The sequence below is a fragment of the Bos grunniens genome, chromosome 7, assembly GCF_055505025.1.
Source record: "Bos grunniens cultivar Pamir isolate PY7600 chromosome 7, Bosgru_T2T1.0, whole genome shotgun sequence".
In the NCBI taxonomy this organism is placed as follows: domain Eukaryota; kingdom Metazoa; phylum Chordata; class Mammalia; order Artiodactyla; family Bovidae; genus Bos; species Bos grunniens.
The window spans coordinates 18267549-18286324 of NC_141171.1; the positions used below are offsets into that span (position 1 = coordinate 18267549).

Below are 18776 nucleotides of genomic sequence, written 5' to 3' on the forward strand. Positions count from 1 at the left end.
ATTGGGGGAGCTGTGTTTCGAATCTGTGAACTCAGGCAGCTTCAGACAAACCAACCAGAGACACGGAACAAGAGTACCCCCAAAGCGGCCAGAGGGAAGAAATGGCGCGCAGGCGCAAGAGGGAAGGTGCGCCAGGGAGTGGTGCGCAGGCGCAGGAGCGGGAAGAGGGCGCTGCGCAGGGCACGTTGGCACCTGAGGAAAGCCAGGCGGCACTCCTCGAAATACTCGACGTAGATGAGCCGGGCGCGGTCGTGCCAGGGCTTGGAGCTGAGCCGATATACTTGGCCTACGTGATGGCCTTGCCCAGGACCGTGTCGTGCTCGGTGATGGACGCCTCTCTGACGAAGGAGGGCTCGTGCCGCAGGTGCTCCTCGCCATGCCACTTCGTGGTCCAGTAGCTGTAGCCTGTGGGCAGGTTGGAGACCTCAGGTAGGCGAGAAAGAGGGAAGCGGGCACAGAGACGGGTGTGGCACCTATGGTGTGGCTAACCAGGGTTCTTGGCCTCCTTAATCAGTAGAATTGATGAGGCCAGAGGGAAATTGAGGCAAGGCTTCACTGGGCTCCCTGCTGCAGCAGGGGAGAGAGAAACAAGTGACAGATGTCCTTGCTCGCTCTGGGAGCAGGGAGCCGAACGGGTTCCTTATACGGGATGGGTCCTGGGGTTGGGCGGGAGAGGTGGCTTGGGTGGTGCTGTTTGGGATTTTTGTCTTTTTGTGTCTTATTCATAATTTGCCCCCGTTGCTTATGCACACAGCTGTTTTTAGTCCCTTATAGTTTCTTTGTGTTTCTCGCTGGAGGAGATGTTGGTCCACGTGCGGGTGCAGCAGCAGTGGCCCGAGTCCCAGCCTGTCTCAATGCAGGCAGAGAGAGTGGAGGGAGGATGGGGTGGGGGTTGAGGGAGAGCCGTGAGACAGAGTGAGAAGGACCAGGGCTTGCTAGTGGAGAGAGGATGCAGGGCCGGGTGGACAGACAGATGCCTGAGAGAGCAGAGGACAGCAGCAGACCCACCAGCAAGTAGGCAAGTCAGTCCTATTGTTCCTCCTCTGAACCCCTCCCTCTCAGGGTCAGGTGCCTCTGACAGCGGGTGACCACTCCCTACACACACACACACACACACACGCACACTCGCACGCACGTACACGCACTCCTAGCCCGGCATCCAGACAGAGGGACAGTGACCTCCTCTCCAAAAATAAAGTTCTGACTGGACCCCCAAGGACCCCAACACTGATTGAAGGTCATTTCTGAGGGACCCCACCACCACCCTCAAACTAGCCTCTCTGGGAGCCCTGCCAACCAGAGTCTGGGCTTAAGGAGCCCCTGACCTCTGGCTTTCATTTCTGGTGGGTGAGGTCTCTCCTTCATTGAACTGTCTTGGGCGAGGACATGGCTTCCAGGGTACTTTGACAAATCTGTTCTCACCCTATGGTCTCCAGGGACTGGGCAGACAGATACTCTCAGAGACACAGTTGCAACCAAGTGGAAGGTGAGGAGTGACCAGCAGTGGGGAGGCACAGGATAGTCATGAAAGGCCTCTCTGAACAGTGGGTAGGAGTGGACCAGGCAGAGAAGGGAGGGAGAAGCATCTGAGAAGAGAGAAATGTGATGTAGGCTCTTGAGACTGGGGGAGAAGAAGTGGGTGGTGGGGAAGGAAATGAGACAAAAGGGCCAGATGACATGGGGTCCTGTTGGCCGTGTTAGTAAAGAATTGTTTTCTGGTATTTCTGTGCCCATCCCCCACCCACATGCAGCGTTTCATCCCTGGTAGAGGCTGAACTCTCTGCCTTCCACTCACCAGGCATTTTTACGTTGTCTGTCATCAGAGGAGCGGTGCCTACTCTTGTCTCCAGTTTCTTTTCATCTGTTTTGGTCACCTCCCACCTCCTGCCCCCTGCTGTAGCCACTGAGGGAGCAACAGTCTCCAGCATGAATGTCCAGAACATTCCTGCCTATGGCCAGCTCCTGTAACGTCACTGTGGATTCCACAGCCTGAATCCATCCTGGAAGCACAGCCTCCTGCGCCTGTGCAGAGGCTAGTCTTGGGGGGGCAGAGGTCCACCCAAGAAGCCCCTTCACCCTGTGCCTCTGCAGCCCATGGTTCCCAAGGTGACAGTCCCCAGGGAGGCTGCTGCCGCTAAGTCACTTCAGTCTAGTTCTTTGAGACCTCATGGATCATAGCCCACCAGGCTCCTCTTGCATGGGATTTCCCAGGCAAGAATACTTGGTGGGTTGTCACCTCCTCCTCCAGGGGATCTTCCCGACCCAGGGGTTGAACCTCTGTCTCTTTATGTCTCCTGCATTGGCAGGCAGGTTCTTTGCACTAGCACCACTTGGGAAGCCCCCATCCCCGTCCCAGGGAGGAGCTGACCAGGGAGAATGTGGTCTTAGGTTCAAGTCTGACAGCTGGAAAGGATTCCAGAGTCAGAACTCAGCATTCATGGTTGGCTTTCAGAGAAAGCGTTCACAAGGGAGCCTGAAAAAAGAGAAGTCAGATGGAGGAGGGAGATGATAGAGGAGGCAGACACAGAAGGTGTGATGTCATGGGGGCCATGGAAGCAGAAGGTTTCAAAAAGCAGGGCAGCAGTAACAGGACCCAGGGCCCCCAAAAGGTCAAGGACTTGGTGTCACTATGCCCAGGGGGCTCGTGAATTCATGTACCAGCCAGGCATAGCCTGGAGTCTCCTGTGTGTGTGCAGCTACCTTGTCAAATATTGTTGGATACTGTTGAGATTGATGAACTGAGAAATCATTTAAAAGCCTCTCTAGTTCCTCAAAAAATTAAACATAGAATTACCATTTCTCCAGTTATTTCTGGAGAAATAACTCCAGAAAGAATGAAGGGATGGAGCCAAAGCAAAAACAATATCCAGCTGTGGATGTGACTGGTGATAGAAGCAAGGTCCGATGCTGTAAAGAGCAATATTGCATAGGAACCTGGAATGTCAGGTCCATGAATCAAGGCAAATTGGAAGTGGTCAAACAAGAGATGGCAAGAGTGAACATCGACATTCTAGGAATCAGCGAACTCAAATGGACTGGAATGGGTAAATTTAACTCAGATGACCATTATATCTACTACTGCGGACAGGAATCCCTCAGAAGAAATGGAGTAGCTATCATGGTCAACAAAAGAGTCCGTAATGCAGTACTTGGATACAATCTCAAAAACGACAGAATGATCTCTGTTCATTTCCAAGGCAAACCATTCAATATCACGGTAATCCAAGTCTATGCCCCAACCAGTAATGCTGAAGAAGCTGAAGTTGAACGGTTCTATGAAGACCTACAGGACCTTTTAGAACTAACACCCCAAAAAGATGTCCTTTTCATTATAGGGGACTGGAATGCAAAAGTAGGAAGTCAGGAAACACCTGGAGTAACAGGCAAATTTGGCCTTGGAATACGGAATGAAGCAGGGCAAAGACTAATAGAGTTTTGCCAAGAAAATGCACTGGTCATAGCAAATACCCTCTTCCAACAGCACAAGAGAAGACTCTACAGGTGGACATCACCAGATGGTCAACACCAAAATCAGACTGATTATATTCTTTGCAGCCAAAAATGGAGAAGCTCTATACAGTCAACAAAAACAAGACCGGGAGCTGACTGTGGCTCAGATCATGAACTCCTTATTACCAAATCCAGACTGAAATTGAAGAAAGTAGGGAAAACCACTAGACCATTCAGGTATGACCTAAATCAAATCCCTTATGATTATACAGTGGAAGTGAGAAATAGATTTAAGGGCCTAGATCTGATAGAGTGCCTGATGAACTATGGAATGAGGTTCGTGACATTGTACAGGAGACAGGGATCAAGACCATCCCCATGGAAAAGAAATGCAAAAAAGCAAAATGGCTGTCTGGGGAGGCCTTACAAATAGCTGTGAAAAGAAGAGAAGCGAAAAGCAAAGGAGAAAAGGAAAGATATAAGCATCTGAATGCAGAGTTCCGAAGAATAGCAAGAAGAGATAAGAAAGCCTTCCTCAGCGATCAATGCAAAGAAATAGAGGAAAACAACAGAATGGGAAAGAAAATTAGAGATACCAAGGGAACATTTCATGCAAAGATGGGCTTGATAAAGGACAGAAATGGTATGGACCTAACAGAAGCAGAAGATATTAAGAAGAGGTGGCAAGAACACACAGAAGAACTGTACAAAAAAGATCTTCACGACCCAGATAATTACGATGATGTGATCACTGACCTAGAGCCAGACATCCTGGAATATGAAGTCAAGTGGGCCTTAGAAAGCATCACTACGAACAAAGCTAGAGGAGGTGATGGAATTCCAGTTGAGCTATTTCAAATCCTGAAAAATGATGCCGTGAAAGTGCTGCACTCAATATGCCAGCAAATTTGGAAAACTCAACAGTGGCCACAGCACTGGAAAAGGTCAATTTTCACTCCAATCTCAAAGAAAGGCAATGCCAAAGAATGCTCAAACTACCGCACAATTGCACTCATCTCACATGCTAGTAAAGTAATATTCAAAATTCTCCAAGCCAGGCTTCAGCAATACGTGAACCATGAACTTCCTGATGTTCAAGCTGGTTTTGCAAAAGGCAGAGGAACCAGAGATCAAATTGCCAACACCCACTGGATCATCAAAAAAGCAAGCGAGTTTCAGAAAAACATCTATTTCTGCTTTATTGACTATTCCAAAGCCTTGACTGTGTGGATCACAATAAACTGTGGAAAATTCTGAAAGAGATGGGAATACCAGACCACCTGATCTGCCTCTTGAGAAACCTCTATGCAGGTCAGGAAGCAACAGTTAGAACTGGACATGGAACAACAGACTGGTTCCAAATAGGAAAAGGAGTACGTCAAGGCTGTATATTGTCACCCTGCTTATTTAACTTCTATGCAGAGTACATCATGAGAAACGCTGGGCTGGGAGAAGCACAAGCTGGAATCAAGATTGCCGGGAGAAATATCAATAACCTCAGATATGCAGATGACACCACCCTTATGGCAGAAAGTGAAGAGGAACTAAAAAGCCTCTTGATGAAAGTGAAAGAGGAGAGTGAAAAAGTTGGCTTAAAGCTCAGCATTCAGAAAACTAAGATCATGGCATCTGGTCCCATCACTTCATGGGAAATAGATGGGGAAACAGTGGAAACAGTGTCAGACTTTATTTTTGGGGGTTCCAAAATCACTGCAGATGGTGACTGCAGCCATGAAATTAAAAGACGCTTACTCCTTGGAAGGAAAGTTATGACCAACCTAGATAGCATACTGAAAAGCAGAGACATTACTTTGCCAACAAAGGTCCATCTAGTCAAGGCTATGGTTTTTCCTGTGGTCATGTGTGGATGTGAGAGTTGGACTGTGAAGAAGGCTGAGTGCAGAAGAATTGATGCTTTTGAACTGTGGTGTTGGAGAAGACTCTTGAGAGTCCCTTGGACTGCAAGGAGATCCAACCAGTCCATTCTGAAGGACATCAGCCCTGGGTGTTCTTTGGAAGGAATGATGCTAAAGCTGAAACTCCAGTACTTTGGCCACCTCATGCGAAGAGTTGACTCATTGGAAAAGACTCTGATGCTGGGAGGGATTGGGAACAGGAGGAGAAGGGGACGACAGAGGATGGGATGGCTGGATGGCATCACTGACTCGATGGACGTGAGTCTGGGTGAACTCTGGGAATTGGTGATGGACAGGGAGGCCTGGCGTGCTGTGATTCATGGGGTCGCAAGGAATTGGACACGACTGAGCAACTGAACCAACCGAACCGACCATATGACCCAGTAATCTTATTTCTTGGTATGGAACCGAGAGAATTGAAACCAGGGACTAGAAGAGAGATTTGCACAACCACATTCACACACAGCAGCATTATTCACAGGTGCCCAAAGTGACCCACTCTCTGACAGATGAATGGAAAAACAAAATGTGGCCCAATGGAATGTTATGCAGCCTTCAAAAGGAGAGAAATCCTGACATGGGCTACAATATGGATGAACGTGTTGCGGATCTTATGCTCAGTGCTGCTGCTGCTGCTAAGTCGCTTCAGTTGTGTCCAACTCTGTGCAACCCCATAGACGGCATCCCACCAGGCTCCCCCGTCCCTGGGATTCTTCAGGCAAGAACACTGGAGTGGGTTGCCATTTCCTTCTCCAATGCTTGAAAGTGAAAAGTGAAAGTGAAGGTGCTCAGTCGTGTCTGACTCTTCTCGACCCTATGGACTGCAGCCTTCCAGGCTCCTCCGCCCATGGGATTTTCCAGGCAAGAGTACTGGAGTGGGGTGCCATTGCTTTCTCCAGCGATATCATTCAATTACAAAAAGATAAATATTCTACTCATATTAGGTACTGAAATGAATGGGCTTCATAGAGACAGGAAGTAGAATGGTGGTTGCCAGTAGAGAGGGGGTGTGGGGAGTTGTTTAAAGTGTATAGATTTTCAGTTTTGCAACATGTACAACTCAATGCACTTAACCCCATTGGAGTCTATATTTTTAAATGGTTAAAACGATAAATTAACATAAAATAGTATATTTTGCATTTGCCACAAATTTAAAAATAAGTTTTAAAAATGCCTTTTTAAACTTAGTAGCTTTTTCATTTCTCAGAGAACAACTGTTAAGAGAGCAGTGAGGCCAGTTGAGAACTGTTGAGAAAATACATATATTTCTTTATTGAGTTTGAACATTTTTTTTGACAATATAGCCAGCTATATTTCTTTGATGAGGGCTAAGTATTGAAAGTAAAAAAAATATTGACAAAGATACATTCAGCATAAAAAATGGCCTATATGTTTTGAGAAATACATTGGCAGTGAAGTATCTAGATATAATATTAACACAGATCGCCTCCCCCAGCTTTCCCATATAGTAACATCAGCCATCTGGAAAAAGGGAGAAGCCACATCCACAATGGAAACACAGGCTATAAACTAGAATTAAGTTGACCAGACATTATATGAAGTAGTTAATCCATAAAATTATTAAGGTTTAGGGAACTCCCTGGTTGCCCAATGGTTAGGACTCTGTGCTTTCACTTCAGGGGGCACAAGTTCAATGCCGGGGTTAGGGACCTGAGATTCCACAAGCCTTGGAACATGGCCCCCCCAGAATTTATGAAGGTTTTCTAAAGAAAAGATATGAGTAAGTTGAAAAAGACATCATATTAATGAATGAGAAGCCTGGATCAACATTGTAGAAGTTAAACTCTTCTGCAGATTAGTTAGTATAAAAGCAATTTCAGTCAAAATCCCCACAGGAACTTTTATGAAACTTAGGTTGTTTTAAAGTTTACATAGAGGGCTTCCCTGGTGGCTCAGTGGTGAAGAGTCCGTCTGCCAATGCAGGAGACACGGGTTTGATCCCTGGTCCAGGAAGATCGCATGTGCCACGGAGCAACTGAGCTTGTGCGCCACAACTGTTAAGCCTGTCCTCCAGAGCCGAGCCTGGGAGCTGCAGCTACTGAAGCCTGTGTGCTCCAGGGCCCTTGCTCTGCAGTGGGAGGGGCCGCTGCAATGGGAAGCCAACGTAGCAAGAATACCCAGCACCACCAAGAATAAAGTAAAACAAAAGGTCTACATGGATAGTAAAGTGCAAGAATAAAATAACGAAGCTTTGTCTTGCCAAAATCGAAACAAAACTATCATCATGAAAACAACATGAAGGACTTGTGACCGGAATGTACAGAGAACTCTTGTAAGCCAGCAATAAGAAGACAAAAGAATTCAGTTTAAAAATGGGCAAAGAATTTGGACATTTGTCCAAAGAAGATACATGTAGGGATATTTGTGATACATCCAGATGATGGAATATGACTCAGCCATAAAAACAAATGACCAATACACAGAAATGAACTCACGCTACTTGGGAAAAGCCACTGGAACAGCCACTACTGGCCTGGAAGGTGATGAATCCCAACCCCATTCCAACAAGGGGAAGCCGGGAAGCTAAAAACTGTATCCCCCAGAATCTCATGTGTGGAGGGTTCTGGACATAACTTGTGTTCCACTAATCAGGACTGATTTGGACATGACCCATGTCATGTTCCCAGCAGAAACTGGGTGCTTCTGGGGCCAGCAGCAGGGGCATCAGCTTCTTGCCTGGGCCAGAAGTCTCCTGACCCAGTGGCCTCTTGGGCAGAAGTAGTTTTCCTGGTCCACAGCAGAGATGGTGTGGTTCCACTGTCAGCTCAAACCAGTCAGTCCTAAGGGAAATCAACCCTGAATATTCATTGGAAGGGCTGATGCTGAAGCTGAAGCTCCAATACCTTGTCCACCTGGTGTGAAGAGCCAACTCATTGGAAAAGACCCTCATGCTGGGAAGGATTGAGGGCAGGAGGAGAAGCAGGTTACAGAGAATGAGATGGTTGCATGGCATCACTGATTCAGTGGGCATGAGTTTGAGCAAGCTCCAGGAGATAGTGAAGGACAGAGAAGCCTGATATGCTGCAGTTCATGGGGTCTCAAAGAGTCAGACATGACTGAGTGACTGAATAGCAACCACCACCATCAACTACTGGAGAGGTGATGGAGCCTCCTGGACTGGTGAACTAGAAGTTGTTCCTAGAACATACTCTTCCAGCCCCACTAGTGACTCCCTCCCTGCCCCCCTACCTGATTTTTTGAGCTATGACTTACAAACCATAAAATTTACTCCTCATAACAGTACACAAACTTGTAATAAATCCATGCAGCATGAAACCATTGGGACCCTCTGGGCTTTTTGTATCTGGGTATCTGTTTTCTTCTTCCTGTCTGATTCTTGTGAGAATTGTTCCCATGTATAGGTGTGTTTTTGATGTGTCTGTGGGGAAGGTGAGCTCTCCATCCTCCTACTGCACTGTCTTGATCCCCCTTCCCTGGTCACAACAGTTTTTAATAAAAAACAGGGACTTCCCTGGTGGTCCAGTGTCTAAGACTCTGCAAAATGCAGGGGGTCCAGATTTGAGCCACTGGTTGGGGAACTAAGATCCTACATGCCTCAACTAAGTAAGACCCAGTGCAGCTAAATAAAAATATTGTTTAAAAAAATAAGAAAACTTAAAATTTATTTATTTATTTAGCTGCATTGGGTTTTAGTCATGGTGTGCGAGATCTTCGTTGTGTCATGGAGGATCTTTTGTTGTGGCACATGCATCCCTTAATTGTGGCATGCAGGCTTCAGTGGGTGCGGGCTCAGTGGTTGTGGCACGTGGGCTTTTAGTTGCTCAGCAGCATGTGGGATCTTAGTTCCCTGACCAGGGATCAAACCCATGTCCCCTGTATTGCAAGGTGGATTGTTAACCACTGGACCCCCCTGGTCACAATATTTTTATCCACTGATCTGTACATACTTGTATCATGTGTATTTATGTTTGACGACACCTTAATAGACGCAGATGATTCACTAGCATTGAGCTCATGGCCAGCGGCACTATAAGTCATGCCTGAATGGAGCTTATTTTGCACGTGTATATTTTTCCATAAGGCTCCTCATAGCTTTCTTCAACTCAAGTCACCACATAAGCACTGCACTTGGGGGCCATTTTCAATAGTGAAACCATCAAAAAAAAATGCAGAAAACATAGTACTAAATAGACCCCCCAAAAGACACAGGTTCACAGCTGAAGCCAGGAAGCACCTTGTTGGGCCTTCAACAAGCTGCAAACATGCACGTTGGGTTGTTAAACTTTTCCACTGCTCCACCCATTTCCAGAGATGGCTATAGAAATGCCAGATACATTAATTTTGGGGGTTAGTCGCTCAGTTGCGTCCAACTCTTTGCAGCCCTATGGACTGTAGGCCACCAGGGTCCTCTGTCCATGGGATTTCCTGGGCAAGAATACTGGAGTGCATTGCCATTCCCTTTTCCAGGGAATCTTCCCAACCCAGGGATCGAACCCATGTCTCCTGTATTGCAGGAGTCTGAGCCACAGACTTTATCTTTACAGTCTGAGCCACAAGTCCTCAGTGAGCAGGCAAACTTATAAATATGGAAAATGCAAATAAAGAGGATTGACCATACTTACATAGTAAAAGCAGAAAAACTTACAAATTGTTGAGGAAGGCTTTAGCCTTATCTCTATCAGATGCTCTTCTGTGAGGAGAATGTCTGTACATTTCTGATCAATTTATCATTTGGTATTTTAAAGAGGAAACAGGAAAAAAAGAAAAAAGGAGTGCCTCTGGGTATCTAGGACCTGAAGGGGACACTGGAAGTTTCCTTCTTCCTGTCCTCTTGGTCGGTCCCTCTATATGCTGGGACATGTCCCCTCCTCACTCTCTCTCTACCTGTACTGATATCCTTTCAGGAACTGATACTGTATGTATGCCATATCAGCTTTGGTTTGTCCATACACAGACTATTGGATGAGAGAGGAAGGAGGTTCTATTCTTTCAAGCTGCTGCTGTCTCACATCTTATGACAACAGCAGACTCATCTTTCCCAGAGGATGGAATTCATAAAAAATCACAGTTATTGGGACTTCCCTAGTAGCTCAGCGGTAAAGAACTCGCCTCCAAGTGCAGGAGATGAGGGTTTGATCCCTAGGTTGGGAAGATCCCCTGGAGGAGGGAATTATCCAGTGTTCTGGCCTGGAAAAATCCCGTGGACAGAGGAGCCTGGCAGGCTACAGTATATAGGGTTGCAAGGAGTTGGACACGACTGAAGCGACTTAGGCTGCACTCACCCTCTCCCAAGACTCAGACATGTGAGCTCACACAGCCAGTCAGAATCTGAACCCAGAATCTGAGCTCCTTGACAAAGGACAAGCTGTCCACATCTGGCCAAAAATCAGGACACAGGGTGCCAGAGAGCTTTATTGTCAGAACTCATCGGACGGGTTTCTAAGTTGCTTCCAGGAAGATGAGTGGGTTTAGGGGCCCGGTTTCTTCTTCAAACTGGGCTTCTCTTCTCTGGTGTCTCTGCCAGTCCTCTGGGGAGGGAAAAAAAAAACCAGTTGAAACCCACCAGGTCAGATCTTTCTTCTGAACAGGCAATTCTTCAGGGTCATCCTCATCAGTTTCCCCAAGCTCACGCCCCGAAGGCTTTTAGGAATTCCAAGGTCTATGCTGACCTTGTCGCTTCAAGAGGTATGGCCGGTCCAAGAGTGTTTACCTCTTCCACAGGCAGATGACAAAGAGACCGATGCACAGGGAGTGTGGCTTCTTAGTAACACAAGAGACTCAAGTCCCTGTGATGGGGTCTTCCTCTTGCAGGCTGGAGAGAGGAGAAAGATAAGTTCTCACGTGGGGACCCTTGGTACATGTGTGTTCATTCCCTGACACCCCTCCACCCGGGGACTGTAAGATGGAGCTGTTCCAGAATAAACAGATCCACTTAGAAATTAAGAAAAAAATTGAATTCCTCTCCACTGAACTTGAACTTGATATTTACCTTTTAAAAAAATTTATTTTTTAATTGAAGGATAATTGCTTTACAGAATTTTGGGTTTTTTTTTTGTCAAACCTCAATATGAATCAGCCATAGGTATACATATATCCCTTCCCTTTTTAAACTCCCTCCCATCTTCCTCCCCATCCCACCCCTCTAGGTTTATACAGAGCACCTGTTTGAGTTTTTTGAGACATACAGCAAATTCCCGTTGGGTATCTGTTTTACATATGGTAATATAAGTTTTCATGTTATTCTCTCCATACATCTCACCCTCTCCTCCCCTCTCCCCAAGTCCATAAGTCTATTCTCTATGTCTGTTTCTCCATTGCTGCCCTGTAAATAAATTCGTTAGTACTATTTTTCTAGATTCCATATATATGTGTTAGAATACAATATTTAGCTTTCTCTTTCTGACTTAACTTCACTCTGTATAATAGACTCTAGGTTCATCCACCTCAGAACTAACTCAAATGCGTTGCTTTTTATGGCTGGGTAATATTCCATTGTGTATCTGTACCACAACTTCTTTATCCATTCAGCTGTCGATGGACATTTGGTTGCTTCCTTTGGCCACCTCATGTGAAGAGTTGACTCATTGGAAAAGACTCTGATGCTGGCAGGGATTGGGGGCAGGAGGAGAAGGGGATGACAGAGGATGAGATGGCTAGATGGCATCACTGACTTGATGGATGTGAGTCTCAGTGAACTCCGGGAGTTGGTGATGGACAGGGAGGCCTAGCATGCTGCGATTCATGGGGTCGCAAAGAGTCGGACACAACTGAGCGACTGATCTGTTCTGATGTTCTGCTGCTGCTGCTGCTGCTGCTAAGTCGCTTCAGTTGTGTCCGACTCTGTGCGACCCCGTAGATGGCAGCCCATGTTCTAGCTATTGTAAATAGTGCTGCAATGAACAATGGGATACATGTGTCTTTTAATTTTGGTTTCCTCAGGGTATATGCCTTGGAGTGGGATTGCTGGATCATGTGGTGGTTTTATTCCTAGTTTTTTCAGGAATCTCCATACCATCTTCCATAGTGGCTGTGTCAATTTACATTCCCACTAACAGTGTAGGAGGGTTCCCTTTTCTCCACACCCTCTCAAGCATTTATTGTTTGTAGACTTTTTGATGATGGCCATTCTGACCAGTGTGAGGTGATACCTCATTGTAGTTTTGATTTGCATTTCTCTGATAATGAGAGATGTTGAGCATCTTTTCATGTGTTTGTTAGCCATCTGTATGTCTTCTTTGGAGAAATGTCTATTTAGGTCTTTCACCCACTTTTTGATTGGGTTGTTTGTTTTTCTGGTATTGAGTTGCATGAGCTGCTTGTATATTTTGGAAATTAATCCTTTGTCAATTGTTTCATTTGCTATTATTTTCTCCCATTCTGAGGGTTGTCTTTTCACCTTGCTTGTAGTTTCCTTTGCTGTGCAAAAGCTTTTAAGTTTAATCAGGTCCCACTTGTTACTTTTGTTTTTATTTCCATTACTCTAGGAGGTGGGTCATAGAGTATCTTGCTTTGATTTATGTCATCGAGTGTTCTGCCTTTGTTTTCCTCTAAGAGTTTTATAGTTTCTGGTCTTAAATTTAGGTCTTTAATCCATTTTGAGTTTGTCTTTGTGTATGGGTCAGACACGACTGAGCAACTGAACTGAACTGATGGTGTTATAAAGTGTTCTAATTTCATTCTTTGACATGTAGCTGTCCAGTTTTCCCAGCACCATTTATTGAAGAGGCTATCTTTGCCCCATTGTATATTCTTGCCTCCTTTGTCAAAAATAAGGTACTCATAGGGGCATGGGTTTATTTCTGGGCTTTCTATCTTGTTCCATTGGTCTATATTTCTATTTTTGTGCCAGTACCATACTGTCTTGATGACTGTAGCTTTGTAGTATAATCTGAAGTCAGGAAGGTTGATTCCTCTAGCTCCATTCTTCTTTCTCAAGACTGCTTTGGTTATTCAGGGTCTTTTGTGTTTCCATACGAATTGTAAAATTTTTTGTTTTAGTTGTATGGAAAATGCCATTGGTAATTTGATAGGGATCACATTGAATTTGTAGATTGAGTTTGGTAGTGTAGTCATTTTCACAATATTGATTCTTCCTACCCAGGAACATGGAATATCTCTCTATCTTTTTATGTAATCTTTGATTTCTTTCATCAGTGTCTTATAATTTTCTTTGTACAGTTCTTTTGTCTCCTTAGGCAAGTTTATTCCTAGATGTTTTATTCCTTTTGTTGCAATGGTAAATGGGATTGATTCCTTAATTTCTCTTTCTGATTTTTCACTGTTAGTATACAGAAATGCAAGTGATTTCTGTGTATTGACTTTGGATCCTGCAACTTTGCTAAATTCACTGATTAGCTCTAGTAATTTTCTGGTACTATCTTTAGGGTTTTCTATGTACAGTATCATCTCATCTGCAAATAATGAGACCTTTACTTCTTTTCCGATATGGATTCCTTTTATTTTTCTTCTCTGATTGATGTAGCTAGGATTTCCAAAACTATGTTGAATGATAGTGGTGAAAGTGGAACACCACCTTTGTCTTGTTCCTGATCTTAGGGAGAATGCTTTCAGTTTTTCACCGTTGAGAATAATTTTTGCTGTAGGTTGATGAAAGTGAAAGTGGCAAGTGAAAAAGTTGGCTTAAAGCTCAACATTCAGAAAACTAAGATCATGGCATCTGGTCCCATCACTTCATGGGAAGTAGATGGGGAAACAGTGGAAACAGTGTCAGACTTTATTTTTTGGGCTCCAAAATCACTGCAGATGGTGACTGCAGCCATGAAATTAAAAGACGCTTACTCCTTGGAAGAAAAGTTATGACCAACCTAGATAGCATATTCAAAAGCAGAGACATTACTTTGCCAACAAAGGTCCATCTAGTCAAGGCTATGGTTTTTCCTGTGGTCATGTACGGATATGAGCGTTGGACTGTGAAGAAGGCTGAGCACCGAAGAATTGATGCTTTTGAACTGTGGTGTTGGAGAAGACTCTTGAGAGTCCCTTGCACTGCAAGGAGATCCAGCCAGTCCATTCTGAAGGAGATCAGCCCTGGGTGTTCTTTGGAGGGAATGATGCTAAAGCTGAAACTCCAGTACTTTGGCCACCTCATGCGAAGAGTTGACTCATTGGAAAAGACTCTAATGCTGGGAGGGATTGGGGGCAGGAGGAGAAGGGGACGACAGAGGATGAGATGGCTGGATGGCATCACTGACTCGATGGATATGAGTCTGGGTGAACTCTGGGTGAACTCTGGGAGTTGGTGATGGACAGGGAGGCCTGGCGTGCTGCGATTCATGGGGTCGCAAAGAGTCAGACACGACTGAGTGACTGAACTGAACTGAGGCTTATTATATATGGCCTTTACTATGTTGAGGTAGGTTCCTTCTATGCCCAGTTTTTGAAGATTTTAATCATAAATGGGTGCTGAATTTTGTCAAAGGCTTTTTCTGCATCTATTGAAATGATCATGTGGTTTTTATCTTTCAGTTTGTTAATATTATGTGTCACATTGATTGATTTGCATATATTGAAGAATCCTTGCATCCCTGGAATAAACCCAATTTAATCATGGTGTGTGAGCTTTTGTTGTGTTGCTGAATTGTTTGCTAAAATTTTGTTGAGGATTTCTGTATCTATGTTCATCAGTGATATTGGCCTGTAATTTTCTTTTTTGTGTGTGTTGTCTTTGTTTGGTTTTGGTATCAGGGTGATGGTGGCCTTGTAGATTGAGTTTGGAAGTGTTCCTTCCTCTGCAATTATTTGAAAAAGTTTTAGAAGGATAGACATTAGCTTTTCTCTAAATGTTTGATACAGTTCTCCCATGAAGCCATCTGGTCATGGGCTTTTGTTTTTTGGGAGATTTTTGATCACAGTTTCTATTTCAGTGCTGTAATTGGGTTGTTCATAATTTATATTTCTTCCTGGTCAGTCTTGGAAGATTGAACTTTTCTAAGAATCTGTCCAATTTTTCCAGGTTATCCATTTTATTGCCATATAGTTGTTACCATAATAGTCTCTTATAATCCTTTGTATTTCTGCATTGTCTGTTGTAACCTCTCCTTTTTCATTTCTAATTTTGTTGATTTGATCCTTCTCTCTTTTTTTCTTGGTGAGTCTGGCTAAAGGTTTGTCAATTTTTTTTATCTTCTCAAAGAACCAGCTTTCAGTTTTATTAATCTTTACTATTGCTTCTTTCATTTCTTTTTCATTTGTTTCTGCTCTGATCTTTATTATTTCTTTCCTTCTAATTTTGGGCTTTTTTTGTTCTTCTTTTTCCAGTTGTTTTAGGTGTAAAGCTAGGTTGTCTATTTGATGTTTTTCTTGTTTCTTGAGGTAGGGTTGTATTACTATAAACTTCCCTCTTAGAACTGCTTTTGCTGTATCCCATAGGTTTTGAGTTGCCGTGTTTTCATTGTCATTTGTTTCTAGAAATTGTTTTATTTCCCTTTTTATTTCTTCCGTAACCTGTTGGTTATTTAGAAACATATTGTTTAATATCCATGTATTTGTGTTTTTTACAGTTTTTTTTTCTTGTAATTGATATCTAATCTTATAGTGTTGTGGTCAGAGAAGATGCTTGATATGATTTCAATTTTCTTAAATTTACTGAGATTTGATTGGTGACTCAAGATGTGGTCTATGCTGGAGAATGTTCCATGTGCACTTGAGAAGAAGGTGTATTCTTCTGTATTTGGATGGAATGTCCTGAAGATATCAATGAGATCCAACTCATCTAATGTATAATTTAAGACTTGTGTTTCCTTATTAATTTTTTGTTTTGATGATCTGTCTATTGGTGTGAGTGGGGTGTTAAAGTCTCCTACTGTTACTATTACTGTCAATTTCTCCTTTTATGTCTGTTAGTGTTTGTATTATGTATTGAGTTGCTCCTATGTTGGGTGCCTAGATATTTACAATTGTTATGTCTTCCTCTTGGATTGATCCCTTGATCATTATGTAGTGTCTTTCCTTATCTCTTATAATCTTCTTTATTTTAAGGTCTATTTTGTCTGATATAAGGATTGCTACTCCAGCTTTCTTTTGCTTCCCATTTGCACGGGATATATTTTTCCATCCTCTCACTTTCAGTGTATATGTGTCTTGAGGTCTGAAGTGGGTTCCTTGTAGACAGCATATATATGGGTCTTGTTTTTGTATCCATTCAGCCAGTCTGTGCCTTTTGGTTGGAGCATTTAATCCATTTACATTTAAAGTAATTATTGATATATATGTTCCTATTGCCATTTTCTTAATTGTTTGGGGTTGATTTTGTACATCTTTTTTCTTCTCTTGGATTTCTTGACTATATAAGTCCCTTTAACATTTGTTGTAAAACTGGTTTGGTGGTACTGAATTCTCTTGACTTTTGCTTGGCTGAAAAGCTTTTGATTTCTCCATCAATTTTGAATGAGGTCCTTTCCGGATACAATAATCTTGGTTGTAGATTTTTCCCTTTCAGTACTTTAAATATATTCTGCCATTCCCTTCTGGCCTGCAGGGTTTCTGCTGAAAGATCAGCTGTTAAGCATATGGGGTTTCTCTTGTATGTTACTTGTTGCTTTTCCCTTGTGGCTTTTAATATTCTTTCTTTTAGTCTTTGTTAGTTTGATTAGTATGTGTCTTGGCATTGTTCTTCTTGGGTTTATCCTGTATGGGACTCTTTGTGCCTCTTGGACTTGATTGACTATTTCCTTTTCCATGTTGGGGAAATTTTCAACTATAATCTCTTCAAAAATGTTCTCATATCCTTTCTTTTTCTCTTCTTCTCCTGGGACCCCTATAATTTGAATGTTGCTGTGTTTGATATTGTTCCAGAGGTTTCTGAGACTATCCTTAGTTATTTTCATTCTTTTTACTTTATTCTGCTCTTCAGAAGCTATTTCTACCATTTTATCTTCCACCTCACCAATTCGTTCTTCTGCTTCAGATATTCTGCTATTCCTTCCAGAGTATTTTTAATTTCAGTAATTAGGTTGTTTGTCTCTGTATGTTTATTCTTTAATTCTTCTAGGTCTTTGTTAATTAATTCTTGCATTTTCTCCATTCTGTTTTCAAGGTTTTTGATCATCTTTACTATCATTATTCTGAATTCTTTTTCAGGTAGTTTGCCTATTTCCTCTTCATTTATTTGGACGTCTGTGTTTCTAGTTTGTTCCTTCATTTGTGTAGTATTTCTCTGCCCTTTTCTTTTTTCTTTTTAACTTACTGTGTTTGAGGTCTCCTTTTCCCAGGCTTCAAGGTTACATTTTCTCTTCCTTTTGGTTTTTGCTCTCCTAAGGTGGTCCAGTGGTTTGTGTAAGCTTAGTATAGGGTGAGATTTGTGCTGAGTTTTTTGTTTGTTTGTTTGTTTTTCCTCTGATGGGCAAGGCTGAGTGAGGTGGTAATCCTGTCTGCTGATGATTGGGTTTGTATTTTTGTTTTGTTTGTTGTTTAGATGAGGCATCCTACACAGGTGCTACTGGTGGTTGGATGATGCTGGGTCTTGTATTCAAGTGGTTTCCTTTGTGTGAGTTCTCACTATTTGATACTCCCTAGGGTTAGTTCTCTGGGAGTCTAGGGTCTTAGAGTCAGTGCACCCACTCCAAAGGCTCAGAGCTTGATCTCTGGTCAGGAATGAAGATTCTACAAGTGGTTTGTTATGGCATTAAGTGAGATTAAAACAAATACCCAAAAACGAGAAACCAAAGATGAACCCCAGACAAATGGCAGTTATAAAATCAGGCAAATAATAATTAAAATAGTGGAATATATGCATATACGTATATGCCCATTAGCAAAATCAAAACAGTCCAACAAAAATAAAGTACAATAGATTGATCCATTGAACAAAGAAACCAAAAATTATATCTACCAGTTAAGAGCAAAATTAACTAAAGCACAAACTGGAAAACAAAACTAAAGCAAGGTGCCAAGTGGGGAATAAAGCAATGAAAATAAAGCTAACAAATGTGTTGAGAGGAAAGGAAAGAAAGAATAGATATGTAAAGTTAAATAGAGGTAAAGAAGATTTGTATATATTAAAGATTAACTGCCAGGGGAAAAGAACAGTAGGAAAAGCAAACAAAGGCATAAATAATAATATATTCTAAAAAATAAAAAATTAAAATTAAAAAAAGAGAAAAAAAAAGAGAAAACTCCACAGAACTGCAAATGCCCAACGTAGAGGCAGAGGTTTATAACAGCAATAAAAAGTGTGACTGAAAAAAAAACTCAAAAGCTTAATTAGATTTCACAGTGCCAATAAAATCAACATCTGCAACGGGTTGGGGGTAGGAAAAAAAAACAAAAGAAAAAAAATTCCAAAAGACTCTACAGAACAAGTCAAAACATAAGAATAATAAGTTTTTCTTGGGTCACTGCTGTCAGAGTACATTCCCTCTCTGGGAGTCACAGTCCACCTCACCTCCCCAGGCTGCCCTCCAACACTGT

At 42.9% G+C, this 18776-nt stretch overlaps 1 protein-coding gene across 1 annotated transcript in view; it reads right to left on the bottom strand.

The window, feature by feature from the left end:
- Positions 1-10742: 10742 nt before the first annotated feature.
- The window catches only part of ACSBG2 (acyl-CoA synthetase bubblegum family member 2), a 50341-nt gene continuing 42307 nt past the window's right edge, over positions 10743-18776 (bottom strand). Inside the window, exons 17-18 of the mRNA XM_086413574.1 lie at positions 11059-11160; positions 10743-10876 (exon numbers count right to left, since the gene is read on the bottom strand). The gene's annotated coding sequence lies outside the window, so the exon portion shown is untranslated. The remainder of the gene's footprint in view (positions 10877-11058; positions 11161-18776) is intronic.